The sequence below is a fragment of the Stegodyphus dumicola genome, chromosome 3 (genome assembly GCF_044657685.1).
Source record: "Stegodyphus dumicola isolate Sdum_Otavi_A_Nest chromosome 3, ASM4465768v1".
Classification (NCBI taxonomy): Eukaryota; Metazoa; Arthropoda; class Arachnida; order Araneae; family Eresidae; genus Stegodyphus; species Stegodyphus dumicola.
This window is the reverse complement of record NC_140770.1, coordinates 151,100,113-151,122,357: the sequence shown is the minus strand read 5'-3', so window position 1 is coordinate 151,122,357 and position 22,245 is coordinate 151,100,113.

Genomic DNA, 22,245 nt, shown 5'->3' with positions numbered 1-22,245 from the left:
GCATTCCAGTTCGGAAGTTAACTGCAGTTATAGCATAGCCTATATATTTCATCAGGTATTAGCCGAAGGGTTGGTAATTCTTGACCTGCTATAGTCTCTTCACAAGTACTTGATAATTTAGTTCTTGAGTCTCTCAGAGTCTCATAATCAACCACTCTAGATTCACCATCATCCCCAAAGCCTTTCCTTCTAATTCTAAATGCGCCGAGTTTATTCTTATTGCCTTATTATATCTTCTCAATGGCTTCTCTTTCGTCATTTGGCCTTCTGCAGCTGAAGAAGGTTCTACGTTTAAACTTTCGAAACTAGTCCTGCAAATTTACGAATATTATGTTGATTCTGTTGTGAAAGTGAAAAGTGAGATTATTTGTTTAAATATTAAATCAAATTTTATTTCAACTAAAATGAAATAAAGAATTTCCTTTTTTCATTTTCATTTTCTATTTTACTTTATTTCATTTTTCTTGGATTAGATTCCGAATTCTTTTTTCATTGGAATTCTTTTTCATTTGCTATTTTATTTTTGTTAGATTACACGTCGAAATTCTTTTTCATTTTGGGAAAACAAGAAGCATAACCAATTTTTACACATTTCCCTGAGGTTATAGACCAATATACGTGTAATATAGATATCCGTAAATAGTGATTTTGTAACTTATAAAACTTGTCTTCAGTACTATATAATAATTTTACTTTATTTAAATCAGCGAACCAATTAAAACACGTAACTAGATTAATGACAAGTTTACATGGAGTAGAAGAAACAAACGATTCGGAAAATAGACATTTAGGATATTTAGAATCCGAAAATTGTTTCTGATAGAAATCTTAAATAAATTTTCGTTTTCTGAGAATTCTTTAGCATGCATATAAATGTTCAGCTTTGTAAAGTCACGAGGATATCTTTCGCGCCGATAAAAAAAAGCAACGAACCCTTACCCTTGACATCTGCTGAGCCTCTCCTCGGCATGCAAAAGAAGCCTCGTGCTTCGCAGGGGGTACATGGGAATCTTCAGTACAATCTGCAGCAATCGTGGGCGAAAGCTTAACTATCCATCAGTGTCCGCGCAATTACAATAAGAAAAAAGAATTTCCCTTTTCATAGGCAAAGTGACAAGCGCAAGAGGCAAAAGACCTTATTAAAGTGTGCTTGTGCTCGAACACTTTTGCAGGTGTTCGCTAGGGGGAAAGAAGTGAAAGTGAAAGGTGGTCTGACCTCTGAACTTGGCTTCTGTTCTAGCAGCAAGGCATCATGTTGGTCACGTTGGTCGGAAATTAGCCAAAAAGTACCCGGCATTATCAAAACATTTCTTTTTAAAATAACCTGATCTTACCTCAGAAAATATAAACACAAATTGAAAAAAAAAAAAAAAAAAAAGCGGGGATACGAAATAGTGAATACAAATATATATATATATATATACACACATTCAAATTAAGGTAAGGCAAATGCAGGTTCTGGCATGCGCAGGTCGTACACTAAAAGGCATTTAAAGATTAATTTCCAAATCCTCTTACAAGGAAATATCTTTTCTTAAAAAAAAAAAAAAAAAAAAAAAAAAAAAAAATTGCTCTCCAGTTGCAGTTACCTACCAAATCAAGTCTTTAAAACTCGGTAGCAATTAATGCGATGATATGTTGATATTCAAATCAAATCTTTCAAGATCCAGGCTAGTTAATGCGATGATTTGTGAATACTTAAAGTTGTTTTTGTTAATGTGCATGAACAAAAAATAGCTAATTAGAATATTAATTTTGTCAAACCTCTTTCCCCCCCCCTTACGTGCGGGAAAAGAAATCATTAGTAGATACTCTCTTTGGTTCAACGGTTTAATAGTGCCGGCTGCGATACAAAATTTTGAATCATGCTAATTTTTCCTTCTACAAGATTTTCTAAAATTTTTCTAATAATAAAATAATTTCTAAATAATTCTAAAAAAAATTCCCCAAGTACTACTAATAACATTATAAGGTATTTCTTCCACTTCCCTAGCGTGCTTTCGTGGTGTAACAGTAGCACGCTGGGCCGGTATTCCAGAGGTCCGTGGTTCGATTTCCGGCGAAAGTGGTTGCATATTTTTCATCTTTTCTGCTTCCAATAAACCTAATGACTCTACAACATATTTTTAAAAAATTATTATCACTAAATGAGATTTGTTTCTTTTAGTTAAACACATAATTTGTTCAAAATTTAATTTCGGGCCAAAACTATTCACTGAAAAAAAAAAAGTACGTCAAAATTTGCGCAAATTGAGATTTTCTCATATTTTTCAAATGATCTTTCTTCTTTGATGCATATTTATTCATACTTCGGTCCGAATACCGGAGAAAGCTTGGATATTTATAAATGTATAAAGTTAAATGAAAACCATGCTAGAGGCTTGTTGTGGAAGAAGACGAGAAGACTCTTTTTCCATTAAAATTGGATAGAAGTTGGGGAAAATTGGTACTGAATACTGGGAAAGTTTAATCCTTTAGATCTGTAATCTTCAAACTTTCTCGACTGTAGGAACCACTGAAACTGTAATTTTCTTTTACGCTGTCCATAAAATTAATTTTTATGGAAGACCTAACATTAGATTTGTGTGAGTGAAAGGAGGTAAATCCTCAAAAATAAGGTAAAATTAATTTTTATGGGAAACCTAATATTAGATTTATGTGGGGAAAAGGGGGTAAATCCTCAAAAATAAGATAAAATTAATTTTTATGAGAGACCTAACATTAGATTTGTGTGGAGGGAAGGGGTAAATCCTCAAAAATAAGATAAACTTAATTTTTATGGGAGATCTAACATTAGATCTGTGTGAGGGAAAGGGGGTAAATTCTCAAAAATAAGGTAAAATTAATTTTTATGGGAAACCTAATATTAGATTTATGTGGGGAAAAGGGGGTAAATCCTCAAAAATAAGATAAAATTAATTTTTATGGGAGACCTAACATTAGATTTGTGTGGGGGGAAGGGGTAAATCCTCAAAAATAAGATAAACTTAATTTTTATGGGAGACCTAACATTATATTAATGTGGGAAAAAGGGGGTAAATTCTCAAAAATAAGATAAAATTAATTTTTATGGGAGACCTAACATTAGATTTGTGTGGGGGAAAGGGATTAAATCCTCAAAAATAAGAAATTAGTTTTAAAATGTATCACTGTTGAATGCTTCATCTCCGCAAAGGCTAACTTTCATAAGGGTGAGGGCACATATATGCCCAGACACCCTTTCGAAAGTTTCTGGCTTGAAGGACAGTGACAGACTTGAGTAAAGATAATGGTACTTTGTAAAGTATTTCTCTTTCTTTATCGCATGCCTTCGTGATGTAATCAGAAGCACATCCATCCAGTAATTAGGAGATCCGCTCTCCGAATCTGCTGGAGGGCATTGCGTATTTTTAATGTTTCCTGTTCGGCAAGTATCTAACGACTTTAGAGTGTCCCCCGAACTAAATTAAAAGTGAGGTGGAAAATAATTCATTACTGCTAGGGTTAATCAATTGGGTTCCCGCCTGTCCAGTCGCCCTTTCGTTGGGGAAGAATGTAAGGTATTTTCTCCCTTCTTACCACGTCCTTCCGTTGGAAGTATGTCTGACTAGTAGACGGAAGGTTCGGAAAGGAATCCTGGCGAGGACATTGAAAATTGTTTATGTTTTCTGCTTCAACAAACCTAATAACTTCACATATTTGTAACGAGTATCAGTGTAAGCGTTAACAAAGAAATCACTGACATTTAAGAGGAATACATCTTTTAGATTCTGTTCACATGTGCATATTCTTTTTTAATTAAAAACAAAAACGATGGCTTTCAATAAAAATTAACGTAATGTCCTTATTTCTGTGGACAGGAAAAGTTAAAGTATGAAATTAATTTTATTTTTGGAACAGTTTAATTACATTTGAGCCTTAACATTTTAACAAATTTTAACGCTGGTGCCTTATAATGCAGAACTGAGCCCAACAAGGCGAGCAGGCAGTGATGTGTGAGCCTCAATAACCATCAGGTATTGACTCAGTATCCGTCAGAATGTTAATATTACTATTTAAATTATTATTAAAAAATATATTATTAAAAAAAAGAGATACTTTTCAAAAAAATGTATCTCTTTTTTTTAAATGTATTTTCTTTTTCTGATTTTTATTTCTGCTTTTCTTATTTTTATATAACGTTTGCATTGCAAATGACACCGAGGCAAATCATCACCCATATTTAACATCGGTTTCGAAGATTCGAGATGATATCACTTAACTGAATGGCAATTTTAGATGTTGCTATCAGGATTAATCCCAGAATACATCTAAAAAGTATGTGACTATCATAAAAAGATTCTTCGACTTCAGAACAGAATAAGGAAAACTGTCACTGTCGGATTTTGAGGGCATTTGGCAACTTATCATCATTCCAAGGTCAAGAGCATCCTTTGCACATTAAATGTAGAATAAACCTCGCCTAAATCTTCGAACTTATATATCTTTTTTTCTTTTTTTCATTCCGTCTGGAGTGAAAGGTGGCAAAGAATGCCAACAGGGGGTTCGCTAGCTCGACATTTCAAGCACAGTAGTGATCTATATTCTTTTTTTTTTTTTTTTTTCTTTCCCTACACTTTTTTGGATGCACCACTGCATGGCAATCGTAGACATCCTCGAAGATTATATAAAGCCGAGCGACGTGATCTGATTGTTGAATTTCGGCTGTAAATGGAAAACGGTCATACACCACCTCTACCTCCATCACCTCAGAGCTTTGCTTCTAAAAGTAGCAGTAGCCGGGAAAAGGTCATGTGAAAATGTTATAAGATAATCAATTCTTTTTTCGTAATCAAGGGCACAATACCATTTACTAGAATGCAGTAGCTAAGGGCAATAATATTATTTCTTCAAAATGTGTTATTCAGTATTACACATAATAATTTCGATCCTCCAGTTTTTTTAAATGTTTTAGTAGACAATAGTTCTTGTTATCATTTTTCATTTTTGTTTAAAATGAAAATACATGTATATCATATATATCTGCATCTGGAAGGTTTTACTTTTTCTGCAAAATATATAAATAGTTCAATATCTGAAGTGAACAAGGTAGGATGCTACAAAGTAATGATCAGTTCTGTCAGAAATTTAATAATTCACCTTTTTAAATAAGGTAATATAATCAATTCCCGAAAAATCGTTGTTGTTAAATGTTTATCTTTGTTGTTGTTGTTGTTAAGTTTATAAGTGTTTATCTTTGATGTAATAAAACGTAAGACCAATTTGCATTAAAAATTAATTCTAAATCTCTTAGAAAAGTCATTTAAGACATATGGATACAATGGGCGATCAGTACGAAGGAAATTCTTCGTCAATAAAGAAACAAGGAAAATACGCCTGGCATTCTCAAAATCTACACTAAGCAAAGTTTTATCGTACTGCCGAAAAGTTATATTTGCGAAAATCCCAAAATTATTAATACATTATTTTTGTCGTTATATAATATATTTTAGGCATTATATAATATATTGTGATTTTTGGCATAATTATCAATAGATAATTTTTGGCATATAATTTTTATAATTTCGATAGACAAATTAATGTGTGGTAGAATCCAAATTCAGAATTGAATTCGAAACTCATTGCCTAATGTTACTCTCAGGAGTAGAATTATAATGGTTTGGGGATGTTTGGCTGTCTTTACAGTATAAAATTTGGGTTTATTAGAAATAATATAGATTAGTATAAATATATAAATATTCTTAAAATCTGAAAACATCTGCAAGAAAAATGGGAATACAAAATACATTCAAGTTCTATCAAGATAAGGATCCTTAATATATAGCTCTAAATGTTCGCTTGTGGGTTATTCTACAATTATCCTGAAGTTATCAAAACTATTTCATATTCTCCGGACTGAAATCCTGTGGAACATGTATGTAATGAATGGAGAAAGGAATAAGGACACATCATACTTCTTCGAAAACTCTATTAAAAGTAATTCTTACGTAAAAATGGAACATTCTTACAAGAAAAAATTAGTTGAATCCATGCCAAATAGCATAAAGAGTGTAATTTTAGCTAAAAGATATCCGACGAGATATCCAGTTATTTTCCTGTTTTTATTAAATGCAAACTGTTAAGATTTGAATAATATTTTGCTTTCTTTTACCAAAAACGTAAACATTTGAATAATATTTTTCTTTCTTTTACCAAAAACGTCTTAAACTTTTTTTTTTTTTTTCTTTGAAACAAGCAGATTTTAAAATAGATGATCAGCAGTGTGTGCTAAAGAAAAATAAAGTGATTTAGTAACTGATATTTGCAATTAAAATTGAAAACTCAGGTTTTTGAAAAAATTGTTAACCACCCTCCAAAAGTTACGGGCTAAAATTCCGCACAGAATTCCGCATAGACTTTCGAATATATTATACGCAAAAAATTTTCTACCTCCTGGTGAATCAGATTTGGAGTTGGAATCATAAAGCATTGGAATTCCAATTCATTGGAAGAAATTTCCAATGTATTGGATTTATTTCTTCCATTTCATTGAAAAAAAAGGAATAAAAGTGCAAAGCGAGAGTGCTATTTTGGAAATTCTAATCGAGAAAATATCAAACTTTAAAGTTTCTAAAAGCGAACTCTTAATGCTTGGATGGTTTGTAAGGTTACAATTATTTTGTATTAACCAGTTATGTATAATTTCAGCCTTTACTATCACTTCTCCTTTTCCGTTTCCTCTCCAGAAATGTAAATGAGTTAGACAGTATTTAAGGCGAGGGTTTTGGAGTGCAAGACAGAGAGTGTTTGTGCTTCTCGAGGTCATGTTATTAAGTTTCTTTGTCTTTGATAAGATAGTTTTTCTTTCGCTTTGCGTTAATGCCGGCAACATTTAATTGTTACATCGGTGAGAAGTTCTAAGCTAATTTAGATAAATTAATCACTTGTATAGTCTTTGACTACTTTATTTGGCTTAGTTTAACTTTTGAATTTGACTGTTACTTTAAGCTACATCACCACAAGTGCTGGCTGTTTACAATACGTACATTTTATGGCCAAGTCTAATTTAATTAATTCCAGATAATTAAATTGATTCCAGATAGAGAGTGTCAATTCAAAAATGAATAAATTTATTAGCTTCATTAGAAAAATCTTCTACGCTTCTTTTTTAATGGTTGACTGAATAAAGTGGTTCGCTAGCTTGTTCAGAAATGTTTAAAACTGAATATCATTGTGATAAAATTTTTGACGAAAGAGACTCATAATCCCCCCAAAAAAATAAAACAACGTTTGGATCATGTATATGATGATTCGTCTCTTTTCTATTCTACAAGGGGTGAAACAATTTCCCATAGGCTGTGATTCCACAGATGACTATTTCCATGAAGGTCTGACACTGACGGCATTAACATCAGAAAATACTGTTCGCCCCTAGTAGGAGTTAACAGGGAGATTGTATTTGTCTAAAGCAACTGTTTTTCTCATTCTACAGGAGCATCTAATAAAGTCTCTGAAATATGGGTACAATCTAGTGTTGCTAGGACTTTTCCAACTAAAGTAGCAGGGAAGACTTGAAAAATCGCAAAAAGTAGCACATGACGTCAGAGATCAGTTGATTTTTGGTGACGGCAGCGTTACGTATGTTCATATGACCTCTGATGTCATCAGAAATTCAGTCTCATTGGTTCCTTAAGTTGCAAACTGTAATTCGATTCTTAGTCGTTTTAATCAAGTATCTTAGTTTTGACGAAAATTTTAAAACTGTATTGCTAATTATCCATTATTTAAGCATTCAATTTTTCTTTTAATTAATTCTCAGTTTTAATTTAGGTTTTTATTTTTAAACTAATTTGTTCATAATCCATTTTTAACTACTCCTTCACTTTTGAATTGTTAGCTCTAGTTTTGAGTTCGCAATTAATATTTTTAATTCATTATTTTTTGCTTTATTTTAATTATTCATACTTTTCAATGAATTTCCCTTTCTGCTTGGTTGACTTATTTAATTTCTCCAGATTCTGATATCTAATAAAATCTCCATTCTTTCATTATTAAATTTCTGTTGTTAATAAGAAAAAAATCATTCTGCTTTCACTTTTAAGTCATATTGATTGTTTAGTTCTTAGCGACATTATAATCAGGAGAATGAATTTAAACTCTTTCACTGTTTGTGTACCAAATATATGGCGCTCAGGCTAAACAGATCGCTACGTTATCATCATCATAGAGTTTGGGGAAAAACTGACTTGGAAATAAAATTTATATAGCAATAAAAGCATCAGTATTAGTAGTAAGGTGCATGCTTCTGCTTCATACACTTTTGTAATATTTTTCCTTTTATTACTGTTGTTTTGACGGAAATCGCTATCTATAAATACAGTCTTTGCTCTATGAGTCCAAAGAAAATCTCTTAAATATCCTGTTCATTTTCTTTCTTGGTCTGTTATCCTCATTTTTTTATTTTACATATCTCAGCTATATACATATGCATGGGTGGTGAGAGTACAAAGTAAACAGAATAGATTTCTTTTTCTTCTAATGACATCTGCCCACTAACGGCTGAGTGGTAAAGTCGCTAAACACTGGTAGTTTGATCCGAGGTACAAATCTCGCGAACTGGCTAGCTGCATGGGCGCTTTCATGGTTTTCGCCATGTGTAACGTGTATACCAGCCAGTTTTCCTTAGAAAGCCGTCCACGAAGGCCTCCTATCCCTTAGGCAGATAGCTCTCGAGGCTTTGCCGTAATCATATAAATCAATCAAATTCAGTGACATCTACATTCGAAGTATGGAGTCTAGAGAGCTCGAAATACATTTTCTTTCGATGTCCGGTTATAGTCTAGGTGTGCGTTGCTTATTGACAAAATTTAAAGAATAAATAAAGCAATCATCTAAACATGTGAAAATACCATTGACTGTAGCTGAAAACTGTTTGCACCTGCTCTACGATTTCAGGATTGACAGGTGCCAATTTCTGTTTTTAAGCCTAAATAATTTTTTATTTATTTATTTATTTATTATAAAATAATTTTAGTAAATACGTTACTTTAACATGTAAGCGCTTTACGGTATAAATATTTTTGAAGTCCCAAAAAGTAGCACAAGGAAATGAGCAAAAATTTCACAAAATCGCTGCCACGTAAATTGAGTACCATAGATTTGTCAAAAGTAGTAAATTTGAGGAAAATCGCACGATTTGAGAAAGGCTGGTACCATCCTTCAACAATTCGAAGACAGCAGCTTATCAATACAATTAAGAAACAGTTTGGGTTAAGGAGCTTCCTTACACCCCAGATTTAGCTGCAAGTGATTAATATCTATTCCTCAAATCAAAATCTCACTTTGGGGTAGAGAAATTTAATGAGGCTGATGGCAGAAAACAGAAATTTTGGGACATTTTGAGGACAAACCTTCAGGTCACTTTTGCAGACATAAAGTTGCTCAGAGATTGACAAGAAAAGTGTATCGTGGTCTAAAGTGATCATGACGCAAGAGAAACACGCCGAAGTGACAAATAAAACAGGTAAATCAACAACCTTGTAACCGGCGTAGAGAAACAAGACGATCAAAAGTGGAAGAGAGCTTAGCGTTCTGTCCAGAGAAAGAAGAGTTTAGTAGATCTTGGGAAAATGTAAAACATGCATTATAGAAAAATACTTTGCTGAGAACATAACAAGAAATATTTATTTTTATTTATCAGTAATAAGGTTAAGTATAAATTATAGAATCATTGTTAATTGACTTAAAATATTTTTTTTTTTTTTTTTTTTTTTTCAAAAGCAATTTTTCTGTTATCAAACAATGTAAATATATACTCGCGGCCTAGTTGTATTCTACAGTATTTGATTGAATACTAACATTCATTGTATTTGAATACTTATATTCTGTTCTACTGAGATAAAGCTAGTCATCCCTATTGTCTACTTAATATATTCTATGCTTCATTTACAGATTTCAAGAAAATATGTAAAAAAAGAAAATTTAAAAGTTTAACAACTGAAAAAATCGAGGAAAACTTGTTTCCTCGATTTAAGTTTTGTAAGCATTAAAAAGGTACATTATGATTGTTTCTAAAATGTTAGTGTCAATGTCAAACAAATAATATGTGAAGAAACAGCAATGCGGAAACTACCGCAGAATTGAAAGAAAGCGACCATCAGTCAGAGGATAACGAGAACGGTTTCTGAAACGCCCAAACATCCTTGTTTATAAATGCGGATGTCAACAATACATCTTTTGTTATTCAATGGCGCTCTGAAATTCTTGAATACGTGCTAGAATGAATATTTTATCCATCAGACGAACTGGGTGATTCTGCTGTGGTAACTTTTTTTTTTTTTTAATTGAGTTGTAATACTCAGCTGATTTCTCCTTTTGCTCTTACTTTGCATCTGTCTTTAATGATTTTCGACTGTAAAATTCATTATTATGACTTTTTCGAAAACGCTGTATACCATGTAAGCGTCTGAGACCATAGCAAGGGTTGTTTGATTATGGTTAAGGAACATTAGGGCTATCTGTTTGAGGAAAGAAATGTCTTCCTAAGTGACTTTCGGAGAAAAACTGTGTAAAGTCGCTGAATATTGGTTATAGGTGGCGAAAATCATGTAAACTCCATTGCAACGAGGAATTTGAATCCAAGCTGGATTATCAATGTATAACTGTGTAATTCACCAGACCATTGGTGACAACAAAAAACTATATTTTAGATTTTTTAAGGGGGCTCATACCTTAAACCCCTTATGATCTTCGAATATGTGACTGTTGCAAGAACTGAGATAACTAATTTATTTTAAAAGCAATTATTTCCAACTTTTCATGGCTGACTACATAATATAGCTGCTTTCTGAAAATCAGAAAGTTTGTGTTGCCACAATTTTTTTTTATAATTTAATCCGCTTTGTGACAAAACTTTTCGTCATGTTTCCACCTTGCGCGCACAGTTTAAAATTATCTGTTGCATTATTTAATTCCATAGTTTATATATAGCTTTTATAACATTTAGAAACTACCGTAAACCAAAAAAAAACTGTAAATTTCATGTTAAATTTTTATTTTATTTGGAGTTGAGTTTATAAAATGTATTTTATTAAAAAAATCTGTAATGATTTCGTGCATAAAATTTTTTAATATTAAAATATTCATCAGATTTTTGGTTCAGTTAGAAAATAGTGCCCATATAAAGAATTTCATCAAATTTCAAGTATGTATTATTAGCCATTTTTAAAATATCATGCGCGCAAGGTGGGAAAATGACGAAAACTTTGTCACAAAGCAAATTAAATTACAAAAATATTTGTGGAAACACAAACTTTCTGGTCACTAGTTTCCAAAGCAGCTATATTATGTAGTCAGCTGTAAAAAGTTGGAGGTAATTACTTTTAAAATAAATAAAATATCTCAATTCTTGCAACAGTCACATAATTCGAAGCTCATAAGGTGTTTAAGGTGTATGAGCCCCCTTAAAAGCAAATACACAATAGCTTTTCTAAAAAAAAATTAGGGAAGGACTTGCTAGTACAAATCGACTCGTGCTTCTGTTGCATGTGGGTAACAAATGAAAACCCAAGCAGTTAGCCCGTTAGTTGTGGGAATTTGTCATCATCACAAACTTTTCAATCCGGTTATGAGCGATTGTCATTATTAAAGATACCGCAATAATTAAATATTTCACTCTTTTGTTTTTGTCTTTTCTCATCGAAAGGGCAGCTGGTCCACTGCATTTGGTGCTCATCATCCTCTTGGATCTACAGCTAACTGCTCCGTAATTTTGTCATGATTGGCAGATTTCATTTTAGTTCCAAACATGAGTTCAAATAAAGTTCTATTGATAACCCATTAGTATGTTGAATTAATCACTTTCTGAACTTCATCAACGTGTGTATACTATTTTGCCGGACTCTCAATTGATAATTTGGAGAGAATATAAATTGTGATAGAATTCGATCTTTCAATTTGTCCACTAGCACGAGGCAGTCCTGTAGTAATTTGAATATGCTGGATATTGTTGGTTGAGCAAAAATTTTGAAAATCTTACACGTAAATGCTGAACCTTCATCGGAAATAATACGCGAAAGATTTCCAAAGAGAAATTTTTGATTTAGATTCCGATTTAGACATACTTCGGCGCTGTCAACAGATTTCGTCTTTTAAAGCCATAGAAACTTTGTGAATGAGTCAGTATCTGCAAATATATACTTTTAAATTTTATGAGTACTTTCGTGTGAACTCATATTTTTTGGGTATCATATACCTTCTTTTTTTCCACAATAACGATTAACTAATATACAAAGAACACAATCTCCAATATATTTATCAAATTACAGTACAGTTGCATAAGTTTTTTGTATATAAAATTCGTGTTTCATGAGTTTTTCTGTTCGTTTAGAAGCGAAATAACCACGAAGATATGAGTCCTTAATTTTATTGGTTTACATTCGTTCTGGAACAAGTAATTCATTACCGTCTACAAATTTAATAAAGTACATCGGCTTTAACACAATAGTCTTCATAAGGTTTAACTTTTAAGATGTTCTTTAACAGATCGAATGTGATTATCTTGCTCTTGAAAATTTCGTATTTGCAAAATGGAGGCCATCTTCAGTGATGATCATAACAAAGGGTCTCCTCGGTGCATCAACAGATGTCATTAGTGTTCCTTTTCGGTGTTCTGTTTCGTAGTCGAAATCTTCTAACATCAGTGCCAAGCGTGCTTTTCGCGTATTTAAGTCTTTCTTATTCACTGTCATTTTGAAGGCATTACAGTCAGTAACAATTTTGAAGTGTTTGCCTAAAAGATAATTTCTAAATTTTTTCAAAGCTTGTATTACAGCTAATACTTCAAGTCTTTAACTGGTCAATTTCTTTTCGACTTCAGATGTTTTTTTGCTCAAGTACAGATTTTTCTCAAAATTTTGATCCAAAAGATTTAAAGCTTTTCTTTCATCGTCACCGAAGTGGAAGTCATTACTTTTTTTAAGGAGATCAGCTAATGGTTGAGCAATTAGGTAAAAATTTAGAATAAATTTACGAAAACATCCAGCAAAACCAATGAAACTTTGTTGTCTTTGTGACTTTTAGGTTCAGGATAGTTAATAGCATCAGCTGTTTTAAGAGGAGATGGGAACAGTTTACTATTTTTGATGACATGACCAAGGAATTCAATACTACGACTTAAAAAACTGGATTTCTTAAAATTGATTTAGAGTCCATAATCAGAAGTAATTTGAGAAGACGGATTTCACGTTTAATACCTTCGTCTTCGTCTTTAGCGGGAATTATGATACCATCTAAATACAGTAAAACACGATCTACAAGATTACATCCTTGAAACCTGAATTCACAAATCTTTGAAGTACAGAAGTTAAGGTATAGAAACCAAAAGGCACACGTAGAAACTGATGTTGTTAATAAAGTGTGACAAACAAAATGAATGTCGGCTATTTTTATCGGCTCAAACAGGAAAGAAACCAGATTTTTAAATGGAAGGTAGTGAATCAATGAGCATCTTATAGTTTATCCAGTAAATCTTCTATTAACGGAAAAGCACTATGACAATGGAGCTCAGCGCCCTCCTTTCGCTTCACGCCTAGAGCCTAGAGACCTATAAGCTAGCCGTGATCGTTCCAGCTCATCACAATGCTTCGAAGTACCGAACGATTCCTTTTTCATGTGTTCCGACTTTCTTAATAGTTTCAAAAACGTTTTGAAATATGACGTGCACCAATAAAATGAAATCGGGCATATTTCTGTATAAGGTTTTATATTTGTGTGTCCCCGGATGACTGTGGGAGAAATATTAGATTCCACTCACTTTAAAATCTGGGCGAATCAGATCTAAATATTCAAATTAGAATGCTTCGTTATGTCTGCATTTTGTAGACAATTACAAGTAACTTATAAGAAATGTTTAATGTAGACTGACTACTTGTCTGTTAGTCCAAGAGTTGTGTAGTTCTTTGTTATGTAGCTCTTGGTTGTAAACTAGTGTAGTTCTTTGTTAAATCTTTATGTAATATACATTAGATAGTTTTCTCTATTACACATTGCACATTGTACATAGCAGAAAACTGGCTTCAAACCAGATTGAAAAAAGAAGAACGCGATGACACACTTCATTTAGGCAATGCTAGTAGTGCAGAATGTTAATATTATCACTTAATTTCATTCTCGCCCGTGCCATTAAATAAAATCTAGTAATTCTCGCCCCTGTTCAAAGAAAAAGTACGTTTGTAACAACGATAAAAATTATTTGGAACTTACATTTATTTAATTTGGATATGGGAGGGAACTGAAACCTCAGGGCATTATATGTTACGAAGGACTTCCAAGCAAGTGCAGGAAACCCGCGAAATATAAACGGCACTTAGAGGCGAAATATTCAAGTGTAAAATGTAAACCGTTCAACTTTTCCAATGATGTGTGAAGAACTGAGAATGTAGAAATAAGAAATGTTCTAAATACATCTCATTAGTATAAACTCCGTAAAGAGGCTTTAGAAGCTTTTTATATTGCAAATCTTCACATAGCAAAGAGCGGGACAGCCTACTGTATAGATGAAACATGCATACTTTTAGTTACAAAAGATATGTTTAAAATAATGCTTAATGTAGATTTGATGCCCGTCTAAAACATGTAATTACATTCCAAATGAATAATGTAACTAATAATTTAGAATCCGGACTTAATTTATTCCATTCATTTCAGATAGATGAAACAACAGATGTTTCGAATGATGCAAAGTTGGTTTTCTATACCATATGATGTTGCGTGGCCCCAACTTGTCAGCGACAGTAGTAGTGACTGCTATGAACTGTAAATTATACAAACTCGTAAGAAGGGTTTAAATCCCTTTTTATTTCACTTTAGAAATCACAGTTGCGTTCACTTGACGCTCACAAACTACGCCGACAAGGCGGTTAAACCAAATAGAAAAGTACAACTAAAAATAAATGACAGGATGAATAAATAACGAAGTCACTATCTACGAGGCTCTATAATCGAAACTAACTTAACCGCGTTCTAAGATACAGCTGAGATTCAGCAAACTTACTGATTAAGAAGTTGAAAGATTCAACGAACTGCCGAAATAGGCGCACAGGCCGAAACGCGCGGTTCTTAAATTTTCTACCTAGCAACCTTCACGCTCGCGATTCAAGAAGCACACTTACAATCTCCTTTCCCTTCTATTTAAACTCAATTTACTTCTGTTAAAATTTGAATACTCTGCGAGTTCTACTATGATTTACATACTCCGGCATTGGCAATTCTAGGGGAAAGTAAAGGCTCGACAGGAAAGATAGCTTAAACTTAAAATAAATATAAACCCTACATTTGCCGCTGCCAGAATTTGGTAAACTTGGAAGCAGGTCCTAGAAACGACCTGTTGAAAAAACTTCCATATTCTGACCTAAAACTCAAGAGCTCCGTTTACATAACACAAACTGTTTCCTATAAAATTACAATCATTTCTGTAGATGAATAAATTACCATATCTTCTTACAGGATCCTTTCTGGTCTTCAGCAATCAATCTTTTCTCTTCCTTCCAGCATCTGGAAGGAATAAGTATCAGTATTTTCTAAATACATTATGATTTACACTTTCTTAACACTGCATAAAGTTTTCGTTTTCGATCCTTTTCTTTTCCTTAATTAACTGCTTACATTCACATTCATTCATTCATTCAAATATTCAAACATGAATTTAACTTTACCCTGGTTCTCCACCATGTGTGGTGTCAAACGGGAATCTTCGCGTTTTTCTATTACAACACTTCCCCTAACCACAATGATTTGTTAGAATCCAACGACCAAATATGACACACCTTAATCCGACGTACTGAAACTCGATATGCTATGTTTTATATTCCTAAAATTCAAGTGTAGGTGGAGAACCCTACAAAACACATTCATTCTAAATTCCCCCTCATGCATCTTTAGACATGCAGGCTTTCGCTCTAAAGCATGATTTTATCTACTGTTTAATACTTAATTTGAATTCGTTTCTTTTGAGCATTTACTTTCAGCATCTAAAATTTTATGCTTCTAGACTAAATTCTACTTTTACATAACTTACAAGTATTTACCTATATTTACAAAATTGTAACATATATGATTTTTACAATTTACCATAAAATGAATAAGATAAAAATAAAATTTTACTTCACGCTTTCTTCGCCAAGCTGGTGGCACTGAAACTAAATTTTTCATTAATACAAGAATACGAAGTAATTTTACTTTCGGCCAAATTTTGGCTTTAACATAACAGAATTAGTCTTTCGACCAACAGGAACTGCTTGCTCTTAGATTTTATACTTAAAGAAAATAATACTTTTGCCTTAGCTAAATAAAGTAAAAGAAAACTAAGTCTCAACCGAGACAAATTGATTTCCGTCAAAACATAGAACTTCGTATTTACGCATAACATTTCGGAACAAAATAAAAAATTTTATAGAAGATTTTAACTTATGTTTGAGTTTTCGATGATTGGAACTCCGACATTCTCTTCTGGCAAAATGGATCCCAAGTTATAGAATGCATAGTACTCAATCTCCGCTTTTGGGTTTTTCCAGTTTCTTCCATGGTGACTTTTCTTTTTCGCCCTCTGTACTCCGGCCTCTTGAGGTGGTAGTGTTCGGGTTCCTGTCTCTTCCGTTTGGCCCCTGGACGGCTGGTCTTGGCGGCCTCCGGTCTGGATTCTTGCTTGAATTTCTTCTGTTGGTGCCAATCTTTTCGTTCCTCCTTCTGTCTTTTTCTTCTCGTGAATGGTGGCCTTGTTTGCTCCTGACTATCTGGCTCTGGAAGTGGTTTCCTCGACGCATAATTTCTACTGTGGAAAGTTGTATCTGGTCTTTTCCTATTTACCAAAGATTCTTTACGCGGCGGCGTTGATTTCCTGCACTTCTTGAATGCTGAAGTCTGACCATTTTCCTTCCTTCTTTTCGGGACCCTAGAATGACTTGTAGAAGGGCTAGGTTCCTCTTCTGTTCTATGCTTCTTGGGTGGTGGAGCGGGTGGCGTTAATTCTGGAACTTCCACTTCTTTTGCGCTTGAGTCCTCAAGAAACTTTTAAGGATTTCAAAATCATTTTGATTATAATATTTTTTCACCTGGTCGGGACTTGCTTTACAGATTTCCCCTCTCTCGTTCTTAAGGTACAATACTACTCCCTTGATTTCCTGTATTGCATAGGGGCCTTCAAATTTTGGAGCCAATTTTGCAGTGAAATTATCTGGGGCACTTGATAAAAAAAATTTCCGCTTTAACACTTTATCCCCAACTTTAAAATCTGCTTCACGGCGTTTTCTATCGTAGTAAAGTTTCTGTCTATTTCTTGCCGTATCCGAACTTTTAACCGCCTGATCAATAAGTTTCTGTATATCTTTCTGTTTGAATTCTTCTTCTCTTTGTTGCACAAAAAATAATTTATCTAGTGGCGTAATTAACTTCCGTCCTAAAAAAATTTCTGCTGAAGTTTTTCCCGTAGTATCATGATTTGCATTTTTTAAAGCATAGGCTAACTTATTTATGTAGCTATCCCAGCGCTTGTGATGTGTGCTAACATAACTTCGAATTATTTTTACAATATTTTTATTAACTCTTTCTGCGATGTTTGCCTGTGGTCTATACGGAACCATTTTGATATGGCGTATGCCAAGTCCAGTGCAAATGTTTTCAAATATTTGGCTTACGAATTGTTTACCGTTATCGCTGATGACTTTTATCGGTGCACCGTATTTTAAAATGTATCTGTGTAAGAATGCATCTGCGACTGTTTTGGCTGACGCGCGTTTAAGTGGAACAATTTCTGTCCATTTTGAAAAATGATCTACAGTTACTAAAAGAAAACGATTTTTATTTAACTTACTCTGTCGGAAAGGACCAAGAAGATCTATGCCTAAAATTTCATTCGGAAATGTAGCGCGAATGCTATTTAAGTACCCGGCCGGGCTGTAATTAATATCATTTATTAACTGACATTGATGGCATGACCTGACATACATAGTTACTATTTTGTATAATTGCGGGAAATACACCGCCTCGCGTACCCTTTTTAAAATCTTTCTGACCCCTAAATGACCCGCTGTTTTCGCGTCGTGTAATTCCTTCAAAATGCTTAATCGAAGCGAGGCTGTGAGAACTGGTCTATATTCGAAATTTTCGTTTGTTGCTTTCGTATAAAACAATAAATTATCTATTATTTCATAGTTTTCTGCTCTACTTCTTATTGCATCGATATCTGTGTGTTCAAAGCTTTCGGGATCTTTCAAATACGCATAGATACTTCCAAATTCAGGATCAGCTTTCAATTCAGTAATAATTGTTTCTCTAGAATCTAAAATTTTTGAAGTCAAACAAGCGCATTTGAGTTCATTGCCTTCATCGTCCACTTTTATTCGAGATAGTGCGTCAACAACATTGTTTTCCTTACCCGGTTTATATTTAATTATTAGGTTATATTCTTGAAGTTTTCAAGCCCATCTTATTAACCTGGGCGTTAGGTTTTCCCCGAGTAAAGTCTACCAACAGCCGCATGATCCGAAAAGACTGTTACTGGCGCTTTGCCGAAATAAACTCGAAATTTGTGTGCAGCCATTAATACGGCTAATGTTTCTCTCTCTGTAGCTGTATAATTCCTTTGCGTAGATTTTAAAGTTTTACTAAAAAATGCCAGAGGATGGCCATTCTGTATGAGAACCGCATCTACGGCATAGTCCGACGCATCTGCTGCAATTTCCAGGTTTTCGTCCCCTTCCGGGAATTTCAAAACAGGGGCATTGATGAGTGCTTCTTTTAACCTTTCAAATGCTGTATTTGTTTCTGCTGTCCACGAAAACTTACTTTTCTTTCTTTTAATTATTAGCAACGGTTCAACAATGTTCGCGAAATCTTTTATGAACGACCGATAGTAAGAACATAGCCCAAGGAAAGAATAAAGTTTCTTGGCGGTATTGGGAGGTGGGAAATTCTTGATGGCTTTCATTTTTGAATTCTGAGTTTCTATACCCTTTTGCGAAATTTTATAACCCAGATATTTCAGTTCTTTAGTCGCGAACTTGCATTTTGATGCGTTAATTGTAAGACCGGCCTCTTATAATTTAAAAACCTCTTCCAAGTCTTTAATGTGTTGTTCCAACGTACTACTCGTTATAATTATATCATCTAGATAGATTAAAGTCGATTTTCCTAGGACAGGCTTTAGAACAATGTTCATAGCTCTCTGGAATGTTGACGAGGCTCCACACAACCCAAAGGGCATGCGTAAAAATGCATAAGTGCCCGATTTTGTGGTAAGCGCAGTTTTATGTATATCTTCCGGTATCATAGCTATTTGATAGTAGCCAGACGTTAAGTCCAACGTAGTCATGTATCTCGTAGACTTAATATTTCTAATAATTTCCTCTATTACCGGCAAAGGGTAAAACGGGAACTTATTAATAATATTAAGCTTTCTGTAATCGATAGCAAACCTCCAAGCCCTTTTATCCGAAGGAGGGAAATCATTCTTTTCCCTACATAGTACGACTGGACTCACTATTTATGGGCGTTATTATCTGGTTGTGCAGCATTTCCTGAATGTGTTCTTCGATAATTTGCTCTTTCTGTTTATCATACCGGTAGGGTTTAGTCATACAGGGTTTATCGGCAGTTAATTGCATATCATGCGTTACGATTTGACAATTACCAGGCCGATCTGAAAACAATTTTGAAAAAGTACTCACCACTTGCTGGATGGCTTGGCTTTCGTGGTCATTCAAATGGCTAAAGTCCACCTGCGGTTGTTTCACTGGCTCCACCACCCTCCGATCCATTTCCAGCATGATCGAATTTTCCTGAAAATTCAGTTTGGCCTTCGCGGCCTTTAAAAATTCCATGCCTAAGATGACTGGACTCTGCAAATTTTTGACCACAAAAATTAATACTTTTGAGGCTTTCATCTTTTACCTGTATTTTCAATGATAATTTCCCGATGCATTGACTGGTTTTTCCTTGCGCCGCTATAATTTCTGTGTTTTTATTTTTAAATAATCGTAATCTATTAAAATTCTTCTTGAAAAATGTATCACTCATAAAATTACTTTCTGCCCCTGTATCAATGAGAACTTCTACTGGTACATCGCCAACCAGGACTTGTATAATCGGTAATTGTTAATTCTTTACCACGACCTTATTTAGGTATCTTCTTCAGGGTTTTTTCGAAACTTCCGGGGTCTGGACCCTTCTTTTTACAGGCTCCTCTACTCGTTTAAAGCTTTCCTTTCAACTTCAGTCTTCTGGGTACGTGGACAGTTGTTTTCAAACTTCCTTTTTGGGCCTTGACCTTCCAGCTTTGATGAGTTGGCTTGATAGCTCTTTCCCCCATAAGAGCGATTTGTGTTTCCGGTCTGTTGATTTGAGGATTGCCTTCGGAGACCTTGAGAATACGATGCCCTTCTAGATTTTTCCGCTATTCTGCGGTTTTGGAACTTGACCGCCAACTCGAAGAGTTCCTGCAAGGTGCTTGGATTTCGAATTTCGAAGTAATCTTGGACAGTAGGTAGCAATCTTGGTAAGATTATCTCCGTGTCAGGTTTCTTTCCATGCAGCATATCCGTCAGCTTAACTTTTCGCAGAATAAAGTCCGTCAACTCTTCTATATTTCGTTGATAAAAACTATACAGGTGACAGCAGGGCCGGACACCCGACGGCATACAATGACTACTCGGGTGCTGTCCGGACCCCTCAACTTTCTGTAGCTGAAACTTTAAATAGACGTAAGTATAGTAATTTACAAATAGACCTGATCGTGTAATCGCACGATGCGTCAATGTACATAATGCAACACACTAAGATACTGTAAACTCAAAGATAGACACAATACACCAATACACATAATTGTGACACACTAATACGCTATACACCAGTATTCTATACACTAATATACTATACACCAGTATACTATACAATAATTCACTAATATACTATACACTAAAAGATAGACACAATACACCAGTGCGCATAAATGCGACACACTAGTATACATTGACACTAATACATAAGTACCATATACACAAAAATACACATAGGTAAGATAATACAATTATTCTATTATACTACTGTAACATACACGTGGATACAATACACTGAGATAGGTAGAAACTTACGTTAAATTACAATATATAAAAAAGTTAAGTATTGATACACATAGATACTGCGTAAACTCTATATATTTTAAAATACACTTTTGTGTAAATATTAATAATACACAGTACTACTATAGGTGTTATTCTGTAGGTTCTTAGATCTTGAAACATGACAACATGATGCTATAATATATTTATAAACACAATAAACCAATGACACGATGCGTCAATATACATAAATGTTTCACACTAATATACTATACACTAAAAGATAGATACAATACACCAATGCGCATAGATGCGACACACTAATATACTATACACGTATATACTAAACATTAATACACGATACACTAAAATATAGGCACAATACACCAATGCACATTAATGCGACACACTAATATACATTGACACTGATACGTAAGTACCATGTACACAAAAATACACGTGAATTAGATTATACAACTATTCAATTATACTACTGTAACGTACACGTGGATACAATACACTGATAATACGTGAATACAGTACACGTAAATAAGATTAAACAATTATACTATACTACTGTTACATACACGTGAATGCAATACACTGAAATATGCAGGCACATACGCATATGAAAACACTAAATACTACGTGGATTCGACATATTATGAAGTGCACATTAATGTTAATATTTAATACATGCCTACTACAGGATCTGAGCCTCTTAAAAACTTGACAACATGATATTAGAAATTTACACTTTGGCTGGTAGAGATGTACATAAGAAACAGACGGACATAAACTGTAAGAGAATTCTAGACTGCACTATACACTTGTATATGCATTATTCTCTTGGTGCGTGTACGATGGGTACAGTGCATGCTGAGGTACGCTGTAAATGCGTCTGTGGCACGCTGAGCATATATGCTAGCGAGGTACTCACTTTTCCACGTATGTTACAGAAACTGGCATGTGCGGCACCTATGCAGGGCTGCAGAGCTCCTGCCCCAGTACTTCTAAGTGATCCATGATCTTTTTGATTTTGTCCATAAGTCGTGGTTGTTTCAGCACGAATCTTTTAAAGGCGGCCACATTATTCGACGGTTGTTTAACGTGCCTTTGTGTGGTGAGTTGACACTCCGTCAGGTAGTGGTCGGGGGACCCGATTTTTCCGCAGACA